This window comes from Condylura cristata, unplaced genomic scaffold, assembly GCF_000260355.1.
Source record: "Condylura cristata isolate star-nosed mole 26May11 unplaced genomic scaffold, ConCri1.0 scaffold00008, whole genome shotgun sequence".
NCBI classification, from domain to species: Eukaryota; Metazoa; Chordata; class Mammalia; order Eulipotyphla; family Talpidae; genus Condylura; species Condylura cristata.
The window spans coordinates 30,580,188-30,596,984 of NW_004567109.1; the positions used below are offsets into that span (position 1 = coordinate 30,580,188).

The following is a 16,797-nucleotide window of genomic DNA, read 5'->3' on the forward strand; positions in this document are numbered from 1 at the left end:
ATTCAATAGCGAGTTAAATTCAGCCTTTTCAGTCAGGTTCTTCCCCCCACCCCCACCCCCCACACCCCTTTCAGAGGCTCTTTCAATCTCCCTCAGGATTTCTGTGTGAATTTGTATTTATCTCCTCAGGATAATAACAAAAGACACAGACTGGGGTCTTCACACAGAAATGAATTTCCGCACAGTTCTGGAGCTGGAAATCTGACCTCAGCCTGTTGGCAGGGTTTTTCTGGTGAGGGCTCTCTCCTGGACTTGCCGCCTTCTCCCCCATGTCCTGCATGGCCTCATCTCATCTCTGTGCTCCCTCCAGGACCCACACAGACCCACACTCAAGTCCCATAGGCCCCAACATCTGACTACATAATAGAACCTTAATGAAGTCAGTAAAGGTCCTACCTCTAAATATGGTCCCACTGGGAGTTAGGGTTTCAGCACATGGAGTGGGGGTGGGGGTGGGTAGGGACACAGCCCAGTAGTAGAGTATTCACTCTACTACTTTGTCAATCATTCTTTGAGTCAATTCTGCAACACCAGGCCTGGACCCCAAGCTGTTCTCTAGATTCCTACTCATTCTTCAGAACTCAGCTCAAAGTCACTTCCCCAGCCAAGTCTTCCTGAAATCTCCCTAAACTAAAAATGGTCCCTAATTAATTGCTTTTATGGCTCCATGTATGTATTCTTCAGTGCATTTATCTGATTAAAATCTGTCTCTGCACCCTCTAAGCTCCATGAGCGTGAGGGTTGGTCCTGTGTTCTGGTCTAAGGGACCTCTGTCCAAGGAAGAAAGAACCTGAAACAGAGCCAGCGCAGTCTGCAGTGCCTGGGCTACTCAGGCCACTGCCCCACACACCCAGGGGGTGATTCTCAGAATTGTAAAAGATAGAATACGAAGCATAACTGGCCCACAGGAGGGGGCCATAGACGATAGAAAGGATTACAAACTGTGGCCTGGTGGGACTTCAGGTTGGCCTGGACATGCTTGTGGGTTCCTGCTATTTAGTGCTTGAGCATATTTTATCAGTGGGGCAGGAATAAAAAAACCCACTAGGATTAAATCAGTGTTTTTTTTTTTTAAGTCCCCGAGCTCTTGGGGAGAAAAATAATAAACATTTTTGCTGAGGCCACAAGGTGGCGGCATGAAGCAGCAGTCTGAGCAGGAGCCAAGGTTTTCCTCAGTCTCCCTGGAGAGCAGCGGGATAAGTGGCCTGTCACACAGGGGACCTTAAACTGGGAAGTCTGAGCTCTGCCACCTCTGGCTTTCACCAGGATGCCAGGAGACAGATAACTGGCTGCCTCGGGTCCTCGTTTTTCTTCCTTGAAAGTAGGAATACCGGTATTCACTCTACTACTTTGTCAATCATTCTTTGAGTCAATTCTGCAACACCAGGCCTGGACCCCAAGCATGCCCTCTCCGTGGGGTGGGGGAGCTTGGATTGCTCCTCGCACAGGGCACACAGTGGAGAAGACAATGTGCCTGGGTGTGTGTGGAGGGCAGTGGGTGCAATCTGGGTGTAATCACCCCCGCTCCCCCGGGGTGTGGGTAGTTGGGAGATGGTCTGTATAAGCAGGCAAGAGGGATTCCCAGTGACTGGGGTTCCCCGTGGCTGCAGCTCTGGGTGAAGGGGTGATGGGAAGCTCTGGAGAGGTGGGCAGGGGCCAGTTCCTGGACTGTTTCCTGTGGCAGGAGAGGTCAGGAGAGCTTTGGGGTATTGGGGCATAGTGCCCTCATAGCAGAGGAGGCACAGCGTCCCATGCCAGCAGGAAGACCAGCGAGAAGGCAATGAAGTCACTGCATTGCTAATTGCCGCTGAGAAGCTGGGTGCAGGAAGCAAGTTTTAGAATCTAGAACCCTCCTGGAAAGTTCCTTCAGCATTGAGGCTTCCTGTGCCAGCCTCAAATGGTGACTGCTGTGTGTGTGCATTCACTCATGCACATGAATTTGGGGGTGACTCCATTCTTACTCTAGCAGCCATTGCACTGCTCCCTACTCCCAGGGAATGGCAGAGCAGAGCAAAGCAGCTCCACTCTTGCTTATCAGAGCTGCCTCAGACTTGAAAAACGGGCTGAAAATGAGGTCCCCATCCTTGAATCCTGAGGCGTGGACCACTGTACTCACTTAGCTAGCAAAGAAGCTGAGCTGTGGGGTCAGACCGAAGCCCACTCCCACCTGCATCTTGAATGAATTGGGAGACTCAGGCAAGGCCGTGGTCTCTCTGAGCTTGTGTTCTCTTCTGCAAACAGTCACGATACGTGTCACGTGCTGTCTGGGGATCTCACCACAGTAGATACCTAACTAAGGGCCCTTCCCAATCCCCTTCACTACTTGATTCTTCCACCACCATGACAGTGCTACCAGCAGCCAGAGAAGTGCGGATTGAGGAAGCCTGCAGCTAACATACACGCAGCCCAGAAGGGTGATATCCAAAAGGACCCCCATTGTATACCAGTCTGTTAGCAGGCCACCCCACCCCTCACTGGGCTGTGTGGGGTTTGGAGTTCTGTAACGCTCCCTGGGAATGCTCACAGCAATCTGACCTCTGATTTCTCTGGGGACTGCGCTCTGCACCCCAACCACAAACCCCAAGGGGGTTTGCTTGCAAAGCTACCTTGGTGTTCATTTTAGGAAAAAAGAAGAGGAAAAGAGACCTACTCCAGGCTTCTTCAAAGCAGGACCTGCAGTAACTGGACATGTACAGCCCTAAGAAAGGGGCTCTGTGAAGTCCAGTTAGAAGAGGAAATCAAGGTGCAGAGAGGTGAAGGCACATGGCTGCAAGGGGCCCGCAGGTGCGGGGGGACCACCCTGGAAACACACGCCTACCTGTCTGCCCCGGCGCCGTGCTCCTTCCACCGACCCTGGAGCCACAGACCGGGACACAGGGCCCAGCTGCTCAGCCTCAGGACCCCCAGAGCCAGAGGGGCCCACCCCTTGTGCCCTGCCTCACTTTATCATCAAGTCCCCAGTGTTCAGAAAGGGTGAGTAGCCTGTGGGTCACGCAGCAAGAGAAGCCCTATTTCACCCTGATCTTCACATGATCCTGATTCAAATGCTGCAAACTCCTGGTTTTAAAAACAATCACCATTAAAACTTCATGTGCTGTTAGCTGTGGAAAGAGCCTGCCCACCATCCCAGCCACAATGAAGCAGAGAGAAAACCCTGGAGGGCGAAGAGGGGGACTTGGCAGTCTTGGTAGGGAGCATGGGGAGAGGGGTGACCACTTCCCTGGTTTCTGGAAAGAAGGCATGATGGTGCTTTATATTCTTGCCTTCCTGACGAGGAAGCATTCAAAACAACCTGGCGGTTTCTTGGTGCGTTGGCAGCTGCCACCACCCGCCCTTCGACCCCGCACATGGTGGCTGTCAAGATGATCATGTCTGACAGCTGACCCTCGTCTTTAGGCAGGGTCGTGCCACATGGACAGCGGCAGGGGTCTTCCTAGCAGGGGTATAACTGGGCTGGGCCCCTGCCACGTGGCTGAGTGTCCGCAGCGGGCTAACAGGGACTTCATCCGGAGACCCTCTGCTGCCAGCCTCTGAAATAGCCACTGAGCAGGAAGTGCCTGGAGGGGGTTCAAAGGCCCATCCTGACTCAGGGTCTGAGTAGGGCCGAGAATCTGCTGCTTTTAACCTTCTCCGATGGGCTGCTGCTGGTCCTGAACACACTCAGAAGGTCAAGGATTGAGTGTGTCTGTAGCAAAGAGATTGGTGCCAAGCTCTGGGCACTTAAAAAACAATCTCTTTGTTGGACTATGGTGATGGCACACGGGTGATTTGGTGATGGGAAGCTGAAGGGGATTGCAACTGAGATGGAAAAATGCACAAAAAGATGTAAAAATAAACTATTACATATATATATGTATATATATATATAAATAGCCTCTTTGCATATTAATTTTTGCATCACCTTTACAGATCCATTTTTGTATATTTCCTCCTACTTTTGTTGCTCCCCATTCACTTGCAGGGTGTGGGTCACTTCTAGGATTAGCGAGCTGGGAACTTGCTCAGGAGGGTCTTTACAGAGAAATTCTCATTAGTCAGATTTCCCTTCTGGAAGGTCACTAAAGGCTGTAGTGCAGAGAGTGACGTTCAGGAGTCAAGAGTGGAGGTGGGGAGGCCAGTGACAGGCCTTAGCGATGGTCCAAGCAGAGATGATGATGTTTTGGATAGTGGGGGGAAGGGACAGAAATGGTGATATTTTGGTGTGGTGATCAGGTGGCACTGGGAAGGAGGGGAGACTGGGAAGTGCCTCTGATGGGTGCGTGGCACTGGGATGTGGGGGGTTGGGCAGAGAGGAGAGAAGTGACTTTGGCAAGGCAAGGCACAGGCAATCCCTGGAATCAGGCTTTGGGTGCAGAAGGCTGTGATTGGTACAGGGTGGGAGTCTGACACTGTATCTGTAAATGTGTATGGAATCAGTGGTTGCTGAAGCTCTGGGTCCAGGATGGAGGAGCAGTGCCACCGGGTAGGTTTTTGACCCCCCTGTGCCTCGGAGTGCCTGGGATCAAGGCTCCGGGCCACTAATGACCATTTATGAGCCCCCTGGGCCAGGGAGACCAGGCTTCGTGTCCTGGGTGGCTGTGTGGAGGTTACTGCAAGCCTCACATTCCCTAAGGCTCACATGGCCAGGGAACCAGCTTGACAGGTTGTCAAAACTCCTTAATCGAACATGTAATGTCCGATCTCACCACAAGGTGGCGCTCAGAGGTTTTTTTTTTTTTTCTTTATTTTTAATTTCCCTTCATGATATATGTGGGCCTCTCAGGCTGTTGAAGAGCTGGAACCTCGACTTACTTAATGGTCGCAGTCAGGAGGTTGACTTGGAGTGATGTGGGAAATGCAGGCTAAGGGCCCAAGGCCTAAGTGAAGGTCCTCATTCAACAGCTCAGCGCACATGATGGCCCCCCAGGTCCCACAGGCAGCAGGCTGTGTGATCTGGGGCTTATCTTTGAACCTCTTGGGAGCTCAGCTTTACTGAAATGGAGCATGGGGCAAGAATCATTTCGTTAGTGGGGAAGAAAGGGCAGAGGGAAGCAATGCTGATTAATTACATATGCTTATGTGTGTTAGGCTCTGGGGACAAGAAGCCTGGGTTTGGCACAGAGTCTGGGTCTGCCTCTGCCTCCGGGAAGGTGTGTGGGATCAGTGGTGGCTGGTAGGTGTGCACATGTATTTTTAATCAGAGCCTCTCCATCTCACACTGCATAACAAGCTTCGCCAGATTCTTCCAATCAAAGTATACAGATCCACCCCACCCCCATTCTAAACCTGCCCTATGCAGGGTGCCAGGGAGCCAAGATGAATACCAGGGAGCCACTGCCCTCAGGTGCCCAAGGCCTGGGAGAGTCTCCCATGAGGTTGGGTCCTCCGGGGCCCAGGACTGTGAATGCTGTGCCTGATGTGTCATAGCTCCTATGTCACCCATTGGGTCCTGGACCCTGAGCATCCTCCTCGACAGCCCAAGGTGACAGGAATTCAGAACAATGACTTCAGCTCTCCGGCTAGAACAAGATTCCCTCTGACCCTGCCCAATGTCTGTTAACGCTGCGGCATTAGGTTGGCTGGTTCTGGAGAGTGAGGCTCCAGTTTGTACTCCCATGGCGGCATTTACAAGGACAAAGAGTCAGATTGCTTCCAGAAATGACAGGATTTCTTGCAGGTCTGGGCCTTTGCAAAACCATAATAAGAGCCATTGTCCACAGGGTGACTTGGCCTCATGGACAGTGGGCCCCGTGGCATGCTTCTCCTGGAATAAAGTTTCCAGGAAATGTTCCCCTGTGTGCAGAGGGCTGACCTGTTTTCTTTCTTAGGGAGACAGGACAAGTGGACCTGGCCATTTCCTTGATGTCCGCTCGGCCAGCGAGTGACTGGATGTCAGAGTTGCCCATCACCAACTCTCAGCAGGTGGCTGCCGTCAGCAGCTCTCTCTGCTCCTTTTCAGCATAGTGGGTCTGAGCACAATCCATGGAGCTGCACTGTGTTCAAATCCCGCTGCCCCTCTTGCTTGCCTGGTCGGGGGAGTTAACATGTGTGTGGTTGGTACATGGAGGTGCCTGGGGTCATGTTGCGTGTAGGAAGAACAGGGGCTGGATGGACCAAAGTCCTGATTGCCTTCTGGTTCATTCAGCCCTCTGCCTGTCTCCCCTCTATGGAACAGGCCCAGCAATTACTTTCTTTGCAGAACAGTTGTGGGAATTACAAATAAAATTCAGAACCCCATGGCTAATAAGCTGAGCTCTTGTTATCTGAGTATTCATCATGCTAACTTGCAAAACTCTTACCCAAGAGCCACTGCCCTAATTGAACACCTGCCTAGTGTGTTGGCTTGTGTGCCAATGAAACATTTAGGTTACAGGAGAGCTCCAGAGAAAATATGTGATGTGCACTGGAGGTCAGTTTTGGTCTTTTCTCCACCAGTTACACCCTTTCGTTTCATTGTTAAACATGTTGGGTATTATTGCTGGCATCATCCTCCCACCAAGTGAACATTCCTGCCAGGAGATGGAAAAACCTGTGGTGAAGGCCGGTAAGCCTAAAGGCCCCTCATTAGCAGAGATAACTACTTGGAGGATTCCATCCCCATAACTCCTCTGCAGCTTCAGATGCTGGATGACAACCAGACTCTCCCTGGGTCTTATGTCACGTGGGATGGGCCTCATCCTTTGGTTCCTGGGAGCGTTTCTCCCGGAATCTACCTTTGCTGATGCTGGTATGCTTCACATCAGCACATGGTCCCTTTACATTGACCATGGAGACAGAGCATCTTGGGTGTGGGGGGATAGGAGGTGGAGTGCAGGATAGTGATTTGATTCAAATGGGTTGTTAGGAGGTACATTTTTAGAAATTTTCTGTCATTTGGGCCCTCCCTGGTGGCACAATGGGTTAAAGCTCAGCACTATAAAGCTATGGAAGCCACTGCAGCACAAGTTCGATCCCTGCCAGGGAGGTGACCCATATGGCACAGCAGACCTCTCCTGTCTCACCTGCTGCTCCCTTCAGCAGTGTACTTCAGTCAGTCTTCCTGTTCTGCTCCCCACTCTGTCTCTGGTGAATCCTCTCAGCCCCTGCACCTCTGTCCTGTACCCCAGTTCTGTATGCATAAATAATCTTTTTTTAAAAAAGAAAGAAAATTTCCATCTGTTAAAAAAATTGACCCTTGTATTATTAGATTATGTAAGATTCAGGTAAGTGGGAGGTTCTTATGGGGCATCAGTTATTGAGTGAGTGGGACTGGGGTTGGGAGTGTGGATTGGCACCGGAGGCAGGAGCTGAGGCAGGAAATGGCATTCCTCAGAGTCCTGGAGTAGAGATAGGCATTCCAGAGGGAAATCCATAGACCTGTAAAGCACCCAACCTGGGACCCCTCAGAATCCAGGATTCCTACTAGGCTTGATCGGGAATGTGTAGACTAGGGAATCAAATTCAGAAGAGGAGGAAGAAGAGAAAGAATGAGAATTAAGGCCCAAAATAGAGTCCTGACCCTTCCCCTGCCACCCACCACCACACGGATAGAGAAACTGAGGCTGAGAGGAGGCAGAGTCTTGACCAAGGCTTGAGTCCCAGTCTGGACCTAGCCAGTGGCCCCTCCTGCCTGTGGCCGTGAGTCTTCTTACCTCCCCCCCAGTTTCAGCCTGTTGAGAATACATCTCCATACTGATAGGCGGGCTGACCCCCTCAAACTTTGGATTGGGGGGAGCATCTGGTGCTTTCCCAGGATCTAAACCTTTTCTGAGGCTGTCCTACTCCTGGAGGTCACCCTGGAGTCAAGGCTGCTGCCAGCCCTCCAGGCACAGACCCTCTTGGTTCACAGACTTTGTTTTGGCTCCCAGATTTCCTTTGGCTGGACTGGCATGCAGCCTCTCCATGCCCCCGGGCCCCCACTCTGGGAGGGTGGCAGCCAGGCTCCCTCAAGAGAGGCCCCAGAATAGCCCAGGCATGGCTCACTTGGGCAGAAAAATGCCTTCCAAGGAAGCCGAGGCCCTGAGGTTCTAACCCTTTTCTTACCAGAGACGTAGTTTCTGTTTATAGAACATGAACTCAGAGCACACAGCTCCTTGCTTCTCTGTGAATAGTCTGTCTCCCAGGCACAGAATTCCAGGAACCCTCAGCCTAGAGACCTTGGGTGGGTAAGGTTGGGACATTCAAGGTTGATGCAAGGGAAGCGCATGACCTGGCAGTCAGGGTCCCTCGCAGGGCGGCTGGAGCCATCTGTAAGGGCCTGAGAAATTCACCCTGGCACCAAATCTGCTGTCACTCTGGATTCAACAGGAATTTTGGGGATTTCTCACAACCGAACTCACCCACATTCAGATCAATAATACTGATGCTCCTTCATTTAGTGAGTATTTATTGAGTAAATACGTGCCCAGCCTCTTCTGGCTCTAGACTTTTTTGGATCTACCAGTGAAAACAAAGACCCTTTCTCTTAAGAAATTAATATTTTAAGAGGGAGATGGTTAAAAGAGACTTTGGTGTTATTTTGTATATTTGCTCAGAGGTAGAGGGCTTTAGCGTTGGATGGAGCTCATTTTTTTTAAAGATTTATTTATTTGTGCATACAAAACTGGGGTACAGGCCAGAGACTCAGGGGCAGCAAGAGGCTTCACTAGCATAATCTTGACCTCATTTTAAACTTGCTCTGTTCTTTGATTTTGGGGGTGGGTGGTTTTAACTTCTCTGAGCCTTAGTTTCCTCAGTGCTAAGTGGAGATTAAAGTCCTTCCTTGTCCTCAGTTGGTTAGATATAGTTACCATATGATGTCCCAAATGGACTCCTAGTTTGTACGACCGAGGGAAGGACAGACATACGTCCACGTAACAGTTATGTTCACAGAATGTTCACAGAAGCAGGATTCCCAACAGTGCAATGGTAAAACAACTCAGAATTAACCACGGTAAACAAAATGCAATGAGTTCACACCATGGGTTATTTGGCAGTGAAGAGGCATGATGTACTCCCACTTGTCACACACGGCGATTCTTAAAGACATGACGCCAGTAAACGACCAGACATGAAAGATCACATGTGCCATGTTTCCAGCTCTGGGAAATGTCCAGAGTAAGAGAGTCCTGCAGACGGAAAGTAGATTGGTGGAGGTGCCTAAGCCAGGCAGAATAGAGCAGTTAGAGCATGATGCCTGATGGGGCAGGGGCTTCTTGTTGGGGTCATGAAAATGTTCTCGACTTGATGTGGGGATATGTGCTCAACTCTTTGAATATGTTACAGGAATTTGGGATCTGGCTACTTCCCCTCTTATGAGCCAAAGTTTGGGAGGCAGGAGTTGATGGAAGGAAATCAGGTTTAATCAGAACCAGCATCCTGAGGAAATGGTATTCTACTATCTGGAAGGCTGTCTCCCCAAAATTGGAAGCAGGGACTTATATGGGAGGGTACTAAGGAAGGAGAGAGGTTAGTGGATCTTTGACAGGAGGATTTCGGAGAAATAGGGAGGGTTTTCTAGAAACTGCATTCCAGCACCCTTTTCTCCAGAGTTTGGTCTTGGCTGGATATGTCACGGTGCTGGAGGGCCTGATTTTTGCATAGCGATGCGGTTGTGGTTTATCCTATGTCTTCTACCACCGTCTTGGTTAGTTAGTTTTGCCTGGTTTATGGTTTTGTTAGCAATAAAAGATAAACAGGAGCAGAACAATGATGAGTAGGGGAAGGATGAAGAACTTATGGTTAGCAGGCTGATGACAAACACACTAACAGCCACTGAACTGTATGCTTTAGATGGGTGAGGTTTATGTTATGTCAGTTATATCTCAATAAAATTGTAACAAAACAAAATCTTACTGTTAGTGTGCAACTGAAGAGCACCACACTTATGGGGTACATGTTCTAGAGAGATCCAGCCAGCCATGCACACAGAGGCAAAAGAAATAAACTCTGAGTTTATTTCTGAATTAGTGTGCAGAGAGAGAAGAGAGAAGAAAGGATATTCCTAATAATCTTTTCCCAATAAAACTTTCCAAAGTATCCTGCTCCTTATGGCCAAACAAGTTCAGCCTAAAGCAGGGCTTCTAAGGCCCAAAACCTTGCCACAAGTCTAATGTATCTTTTGGCAGGAAACCAGGGGAACAGGGCAAAAGGGACCAGGCTGAGGTCTGGGCAGAAAGAGATGCAAAAATACTACATCAAGACAATAGCTGCCATCGTCAACCTCCTCAAGTATCTCTCTCTGTGTCTCTTCCAAGTGTCTCTACATGTCTCTCTCCACCTGTTTCCTCTAAGTCTCCTTCCCAGCAGTCACACGTGCAAGTCAAAGCCAGAGAAGCAAGAGCCCAAGAACTCACTTGCCTTCTGCGTTGCATGGCTTCATTTGGCCATTGGGTTTGCCCCAGCTCCCCCTGCTAACGCAGTTCAGTTCACAGTACTCAGACCTGTAATCCAAGGCTCTGCATGTAGGTGGGGGTGGGGAGACAGGCTCTCCCCTTCATCCAGGTATGCCTGTATCACTACCATGCCGCCCACGTACCTCTGAGGATTTAAATCACCTAAGAATACAGTGTACCTAGCGTAGCATCTGACGTTAGAGAGTTGGTCAGTGGATGGTAACGTTTATTCTGTTAAGAAATCTTAATAAGCTGATTTATACAAACGCCTAACCATATGTTCATGGACAACATAAGAATGGTTAACTTTGGTAATTAACATTGTGTCTTGAGCTGTCCCAATCCAGCCCTTTGCCTACCCATATCACAACAGGTTCAGATGTCGCCCGCCCCGGGGAAGCCTCCCTGTTGACTCACCTAGACATTCACTACAATGTCCCCAGCAGGGGGGATTCAGAGGCCAGCTCTTGTCACGGGATGGTTGATTCCCAAATTCTTTGTGAACACTGTTCTCTGGGCCCACCACCTGACATGATCCCATAGCAAAAGGTTTACAGCACACATCATCTGTCTTCCTTGCCCCAGCACCGGCAAGGCCCTGGTGACCTTGGCAGAACACCACAAAGCAGCAGGCAGATTTGATGGGTGGTGTCAGGAGGTTCTCTGTTGGTGAGGAGGGTCCATGGGGCAGGAGCTGAGCATAGCCCCTGGGTGCTGACAGCAGTGCCTGGCTGACAACCAGAGAGACCAAAGAGAAAACAGGGCCTCTGTCCACTAGTCACAAGGCATAGGATTCTGCCAACGGCAGGATTTCTCTCTAGAGCCTCCAGGTAAATCTCAGAACAGCTCCCACTTTGACCAGACTTCTGCCATCTGAAACCCTGAACAGAGAACTCAGGTGAGCCCATGTGGACTTCTAACCTACAGATGTTATTCTAAATCTCTGAGTTCATGTAATTGGTTACATAACATATAACAACAGAAAATTGATACAGAACCCAACCTGTGCAGAGATGGTTGATCCTTAAGTGAGGTGGTTCAGAGAGGTGTGATAACATGCCAGGTTTGCTGAGTGGCCAGGGCAAAGGCTGGCGAACATTTTCTGTAAAGGCCCAGACAGTATGCATTTTAGGTTTTAGGGGCCAGACGGTTTCTGTCACATCTACTTAATTCTAACGCTGTAACACACAAGTAATATGTAAAGACTGATCATGGTTATGTTCCAACAAAACTATTTATGGGCATTAAAATTAGAATTTCATAAAATATTCATGTATCATGAAATTGTTTCTTTGATTTTCTTCAACCATTAAACGGTGTACAATCATTCCCAGTTTGTTGACTTTATATAAAAACAGGCAGTGGGCCAGATTGGGTCCTGGACACAGTTGGTCCTGCCAACTCCACTTTTCTCCCCTCTCCATCCTTCCCCTGCAGAGACCCTGACTGCAGCCCATGGAATCAGGAATTCTACACAGTGACTGAGAAGCCAGTGAAAAAGGCTCTAGGCCTTAGGAGTTCTCCTGGGTCCCTTCCATACTTCAAATTCACTGTGTGGGGCCCTCCCTGGTGGCACAATGGGTTAAAGCTCTGCACTATGAAGCTATGGAAGCCACTGCAGCACAAGTTCGATCCCTGCCAGGGAGGTGACCCACATGGCACAGCAGACCTCTCCTGTCTCACCTGTTGCTCCCCTCAGCAGTTTATTTCAGCCAATCTGCCTGTTCTGCCCCCCAACTTTGTCTCTGGTGAATCCTCTCAGCCCCTGCACCTCTGGTCTGTACCCCAGTTCTTATATGCATAAATAAATAAAAATAATTGAAAATGTTCACTGTGTGACCTCAGCCAACTCATATTCTTTCCTAAGCCTATAAAGCAGAGATCAAAATACAGTTTTCAAATCTTTTCTCCACCCAGCAAAAACATCTCTGTATACTATGACCAAATATCCTCTGGAGTTGATGGGAGTGGACAAAAATCACACCCAATTGAGAATATGACTCTAAAACTCCTCTTTCATGTCTGCAAAGGTTAGAACCCTTTGCCACCCGGCATGTGGGAATGTGCTCAGAGGATTCTTTGAGGTATTCCCTCTCCCTGGCCTCCACTGGCCTTGGTGGGTGGCTGGAGGACCCTGGGCTGCCCCTCTTCCTTCAACTGTCCTCCCTCCGAATGGAAACACTCCTACACAGGGGTCACAACAATCCCGCAATGCACATGTCCTGCATGCCCAGCACTATCCATGGCGGCTTACTGTGCACAGGCTTGGAGATGGCCCAGGGTGCGGGGTGAGCTGGGGCATGAGCGGGCTGTACCTGCCTGGGGATGCCCTCAGTAGAAGAGCCAGAGAGTGAAACTTTACTTAGAATGGGGGTGGGGGGGAGGAAAAGGGCGGGGAAGGGGGGTGTGTGCTGAGGAGAGATGTTCATGATGGATGGTGCTAAAGGAAAATGAAAGCCTATTAAAATGGCACACAGCACGTGATCAGATTTTTGAAAATATGCACCTTTGGAAAGAATTAGATCAAAAACGTTACAGTGGTGGGTCTCGGTAATGACTCTGTAACACAGGCCGCTGAACTCCAGTCCTGGAGGCAGGGAGAGGGAGGGTGCCTAAGAGGATAAATTCTCCCACTCCTTCTTTATGGATAGAATAATAGCAGCCAATTTATTAAGCACTTAGTCTGAGCCCAGTACTAAGTATATTTACTCATTCAATTCTCATGACAAGCCTAAGAGGTCTGTCTGGTCCCAGAGCTTATTTCTTGCTGCTAGTGGCCTGAGACCATGGACTTCAGAATCTGCTGCCCAAGAGGGTGGGGGTGAGAAGGTAGGCAGGGCCTGTGCTGAGAAGGCTGCATTTAGGGAAATGTTTTTTTTTTCATTTATAGAGTGGGAGACTGTCCTTTATCTGTGAAAGAGGAATATTCAGATTTCTTTTAGTATTGATATTTTCTAAATGTTCGGCCATGCCCTTCTTATTGGGGAAGAAAGGAAGGCACGTGGCTTCATTTTGCTAGTATGCTTGGTCCTTATCTGAGAGTGGAGGACAGGAGGAGCACTGACAGGTTTAGGCAGGAGAGGGACTAATTAGGGCACTGATTGGAAACTTGGGTATGAAAGACAGACCTATGAAGTCCTGTGGGCACTGGGGAGAACAGCACCAGACAGTTCTGTTTTGGGACTCTGAGAAGTCACCCAGAGGAGACCTGTGACCCTACCTTAGGGACTGACAAGAGCTCCCCAGGGAAGCCGGTGAGAAGGGAGGGCCTTTAGGGCAAAGGTGTGGCATTGACACAGGCCTATGAGTTCAGGAGTCAGGTGGGGAGAGCTCAAAAAAGAGGCAGGGCATAAAATAAACTATTACTTTTTTTTTTTTTAAAGATTTATTTACTTATTCATACAGAACTGTGGTATAGGCCAGAGATGCGGAGGGTGAGAGGATTCACCAGAGACAGAGTGGGGAGCAGAACAGGCAGAAGTACACTGCTGAGGGGAGCAGCGGGCAGGTCAGGAGAGGTCTGCCACGCCATGTGGATCTCCTCTGGGGCAGTCGGGGATCAAACTCATGTGGAAGTGGCTTAAGCTTCTTAGTGCAGTGCTTTAACCCGCTGCGCCACCAGGGAGGGCCAAATTATTTAAAAAAAAAAAAGAGGCAGGGCATGGATACTTAGGAGCTCAGGTCCTTATCTGAGGGTGGGGACGGTAGGAGCACCGACAGGTTTAGGCAGGAGAGGGGCTGATTGGGGTGCTGACTGGAAACGAGCTGGCAGAGAGGCCTTTGAGAGGCAGTAGCAAACAGTGGTAGAAATGGGGAGATGCAGATGGAGCTGAAAGACTGAGAATGACGTGGATTTCAGCACCATCTTTCCTTTACCCCCAAATAGCTCTGTGACCTGGGCAAGATTCCTCTCTTAGTCCCAGTGACTTAGCTGATGACGGTGACAAACAAGAAACGTGACAGAGTAACTGGGTACAAGTAGTAGCCCTCTCCCCCACCTCCTCGAGGCAGAAGTTAGTGACTGACTTTCTCTTGTGAGTCACCAGCAGGTGCCAGGGAAAACCTGAAGCTGCAGGTTCTGAAGTTTTGTAAGGACATCCAACCCTGTGGGACTCACCCGGTGCTGGGCATCAGGGAGGACTTGGGCACTGGGAGCAGTGATCCAAAAGGTGGAGAAGAGGAATAGAGAGGCAGAACCCCGAGGAGCCCAGACCCCTGGATTCTGATCAGCACCCAGTCCCAGCCTCCTCTAGTGCCAGCCCAGCTGGGTCAGGCCGGTCCTGAGCCACCGCCCATGAGGTCCCTGGCTCAGGGAGGTCACCAGTGCTGGGGAAGAGTCACAAAGAGTCATTCTACCAAGTGAGAGGGCAGCAGGCCCACTCCTCCTGGATCAGCTCTTTTTTTTTTTTTTTCCAAAGATTTATTTATTTATGCATATAGAACTAGGGTACAGGCCAGAGGCTCAGGGGCGGTGAGAGGATTCATCAGAGACAGAGTGGGGAGCAGAACAGGCAGATCGACTAAGTACACTGCTGAGGGGAGCAGTGGGTGGGTCAGGAGAGGTCTGCTGTGCCATATGGGTCACCTCCGGGGCAGGCAGGAATCGAACTCATGCGGATGTGGCTTTAGCTTCTTAGTGCTGTGCTTTAACCCACTGAGCCACCAGGGAGGGCCCTGGATCAGCTCTTACTCCCTCTAACTCCCCTGGCATGGAGGTGCCATTGTCTCCACTTATAAAGGACACAGAAGTTCAAAGAGAAAGATGTGATCATCTCCTCCTAATCTGGAAGTATCTAAGTCAGGGCAGAAGTCCTCTCCCAGTCCAAGGCTGAGGATCCAGTATGAGCCAGGGGACTCAGATTTAAGCAGGGTTAGGGTGGGAGGTTGTTGTTGTTGGTGGTGGTCCCAGGCTGGACTCCAACACTTACCCAGCCCTGAAACTGCGCGCAGGAGGGGAGGGTATTCATCAGTGTGGGCATACCCCTTACAAAGCTGCCTGCCCCTGCAAAAATGAGTGGGACTGATCACTTCATGGCCTCCTCACATCTTCCCTGAGCTCCAAGAGCTAGATGTTTGGTCCCCTGCAGCTGGTCCCCTGCTCCAGATTGAGAAGAGCAAGCTGAAGGTGGCCCTATTTGAAGTGCCTGGTTCCTGTCTCAGCTCAATCATCACTCCCCATCTCTGTAGACTTGGCCAGCTTTTTTGCTCCTCTCTGACCCTCGGCTTCCTGTCTGTGAAACGGGAGCATTTCAACAGCCCACACACCGTGAAGGTGGAAAGAGACACCATGTGAAAGGCCTCAGGTCAGAAGCATCCTGCTCAGACAGCCACCGTACTGGGGCAGCGTCTTTCCTGGAAAATAAATGTAGGAATCGGGGCCTGGGCCTTGCCACCCACTCCAAGGCGTGAGGCAGTGCTTCCCTCTCCGAGCTTCAGCTTCCCCCTGGACACACACAGGTCAGACCTGCAGTGCTGGGTTGGGAGAACTTAGTCACCACCAGCTGGGTGGGGCATCCCGCCTGCCACTGAGGGGAATCTGGCCCTGTCCTCTGGCTGGCTGGAGCAGCAGGAAAAGACAAAAACAAAACACAGACCCGGTCTGATTCACAACCAGTTCCCTTTGACCCACGCGAGTCTGGAAGATTCAGCATCTGTGACCTGCCCAGCCTTGTGCTGGCTGCTCCTCTGCCCGGGTGTCACCCTCCCACCTGCCTGTGGACCTTCCCAGGAGGACTTCCCCAGCCAACTTAGAAAGGTGAGGAATTCCCAGGAACGCCCACTCTCCCACCCCCAACCCTCTGGTCTCCCAAACCCAATGTCCACAAAAGTGACTCGCCCACACTTGCCCAGGGGCCACGCGTGACACGCCTCAGGTGGGTTGGGACCTTCAGTCACTCAGCGGCCAGCGGCCGGTTCTCAGTCCTGCTCTTCCCCACCCCCTCCATCCCCTGCAGTGACCTCCTGCCAGGCTGAGGGGAAGCACTTGAACACCGCCCGTCATTTCTGAGAATGTCTTCCTCCTCAGGATATGAGGTCCTGGAGGGCTTGCACGAGCGAGCATTCATTCGGTGACCTTTTAGGAAAGGGCGCGTCCCCTTCCCTCCTCGGTTCTCAGCTTCCCTAGCTCTCGAGGGGAGAGTGAAGGCGTGGGCTCAGGATTCCTAGAGCCCCCTTTGGGCGGGGATAGCTCCCAGGCCCGCCCGGCGGGGAAGTGGGGGTGGGACGGCCCCGAGTCAGACGCTCCCGACAGTTCCCGGGCCGGCCAGGACAGCCGCTGTCCGGCCGCTCCCCAGCGCTAGGAAACCCCAACCCCCCGCGAGCCCCGGACGCGCGGTCGCTTTAAGGCCGGGCGGGGCGGCTGAGCGGCGGCGCGGCACCTGGAGCTTCTTCCCGGAGCCCCGGCACCCCGAGTCTCCGCCCGACCCGGAGCCCGCGAGGACGCGGATCCCGGAGAGGTGGGGCGGGC

At 51.0% G+C, this 16,797-nt stretch overlaps 1 protein-coding gene across 1 annotated transcript in view; it reads left to right on the plus strand.

The window, feature by feature from the left end:
• Positions 1–16,516: 16,516 nt before the first annotated feature.
• TMEM61 (transmembrane protein 61) overlaps positions 16,517–16,797 on the plus strand; it is a 9,860-nt gene continuing 9,579 nt past the window's right edge. The window contains exon 1 of the mRNA XM_012722782.1: positions 16,517–16,786. The gene's annotated coding sequence lies outside the window, so the exon portion shown is untranslated. The remainder of the gene's footprint in view (positions 16,787–16,797) is intronic.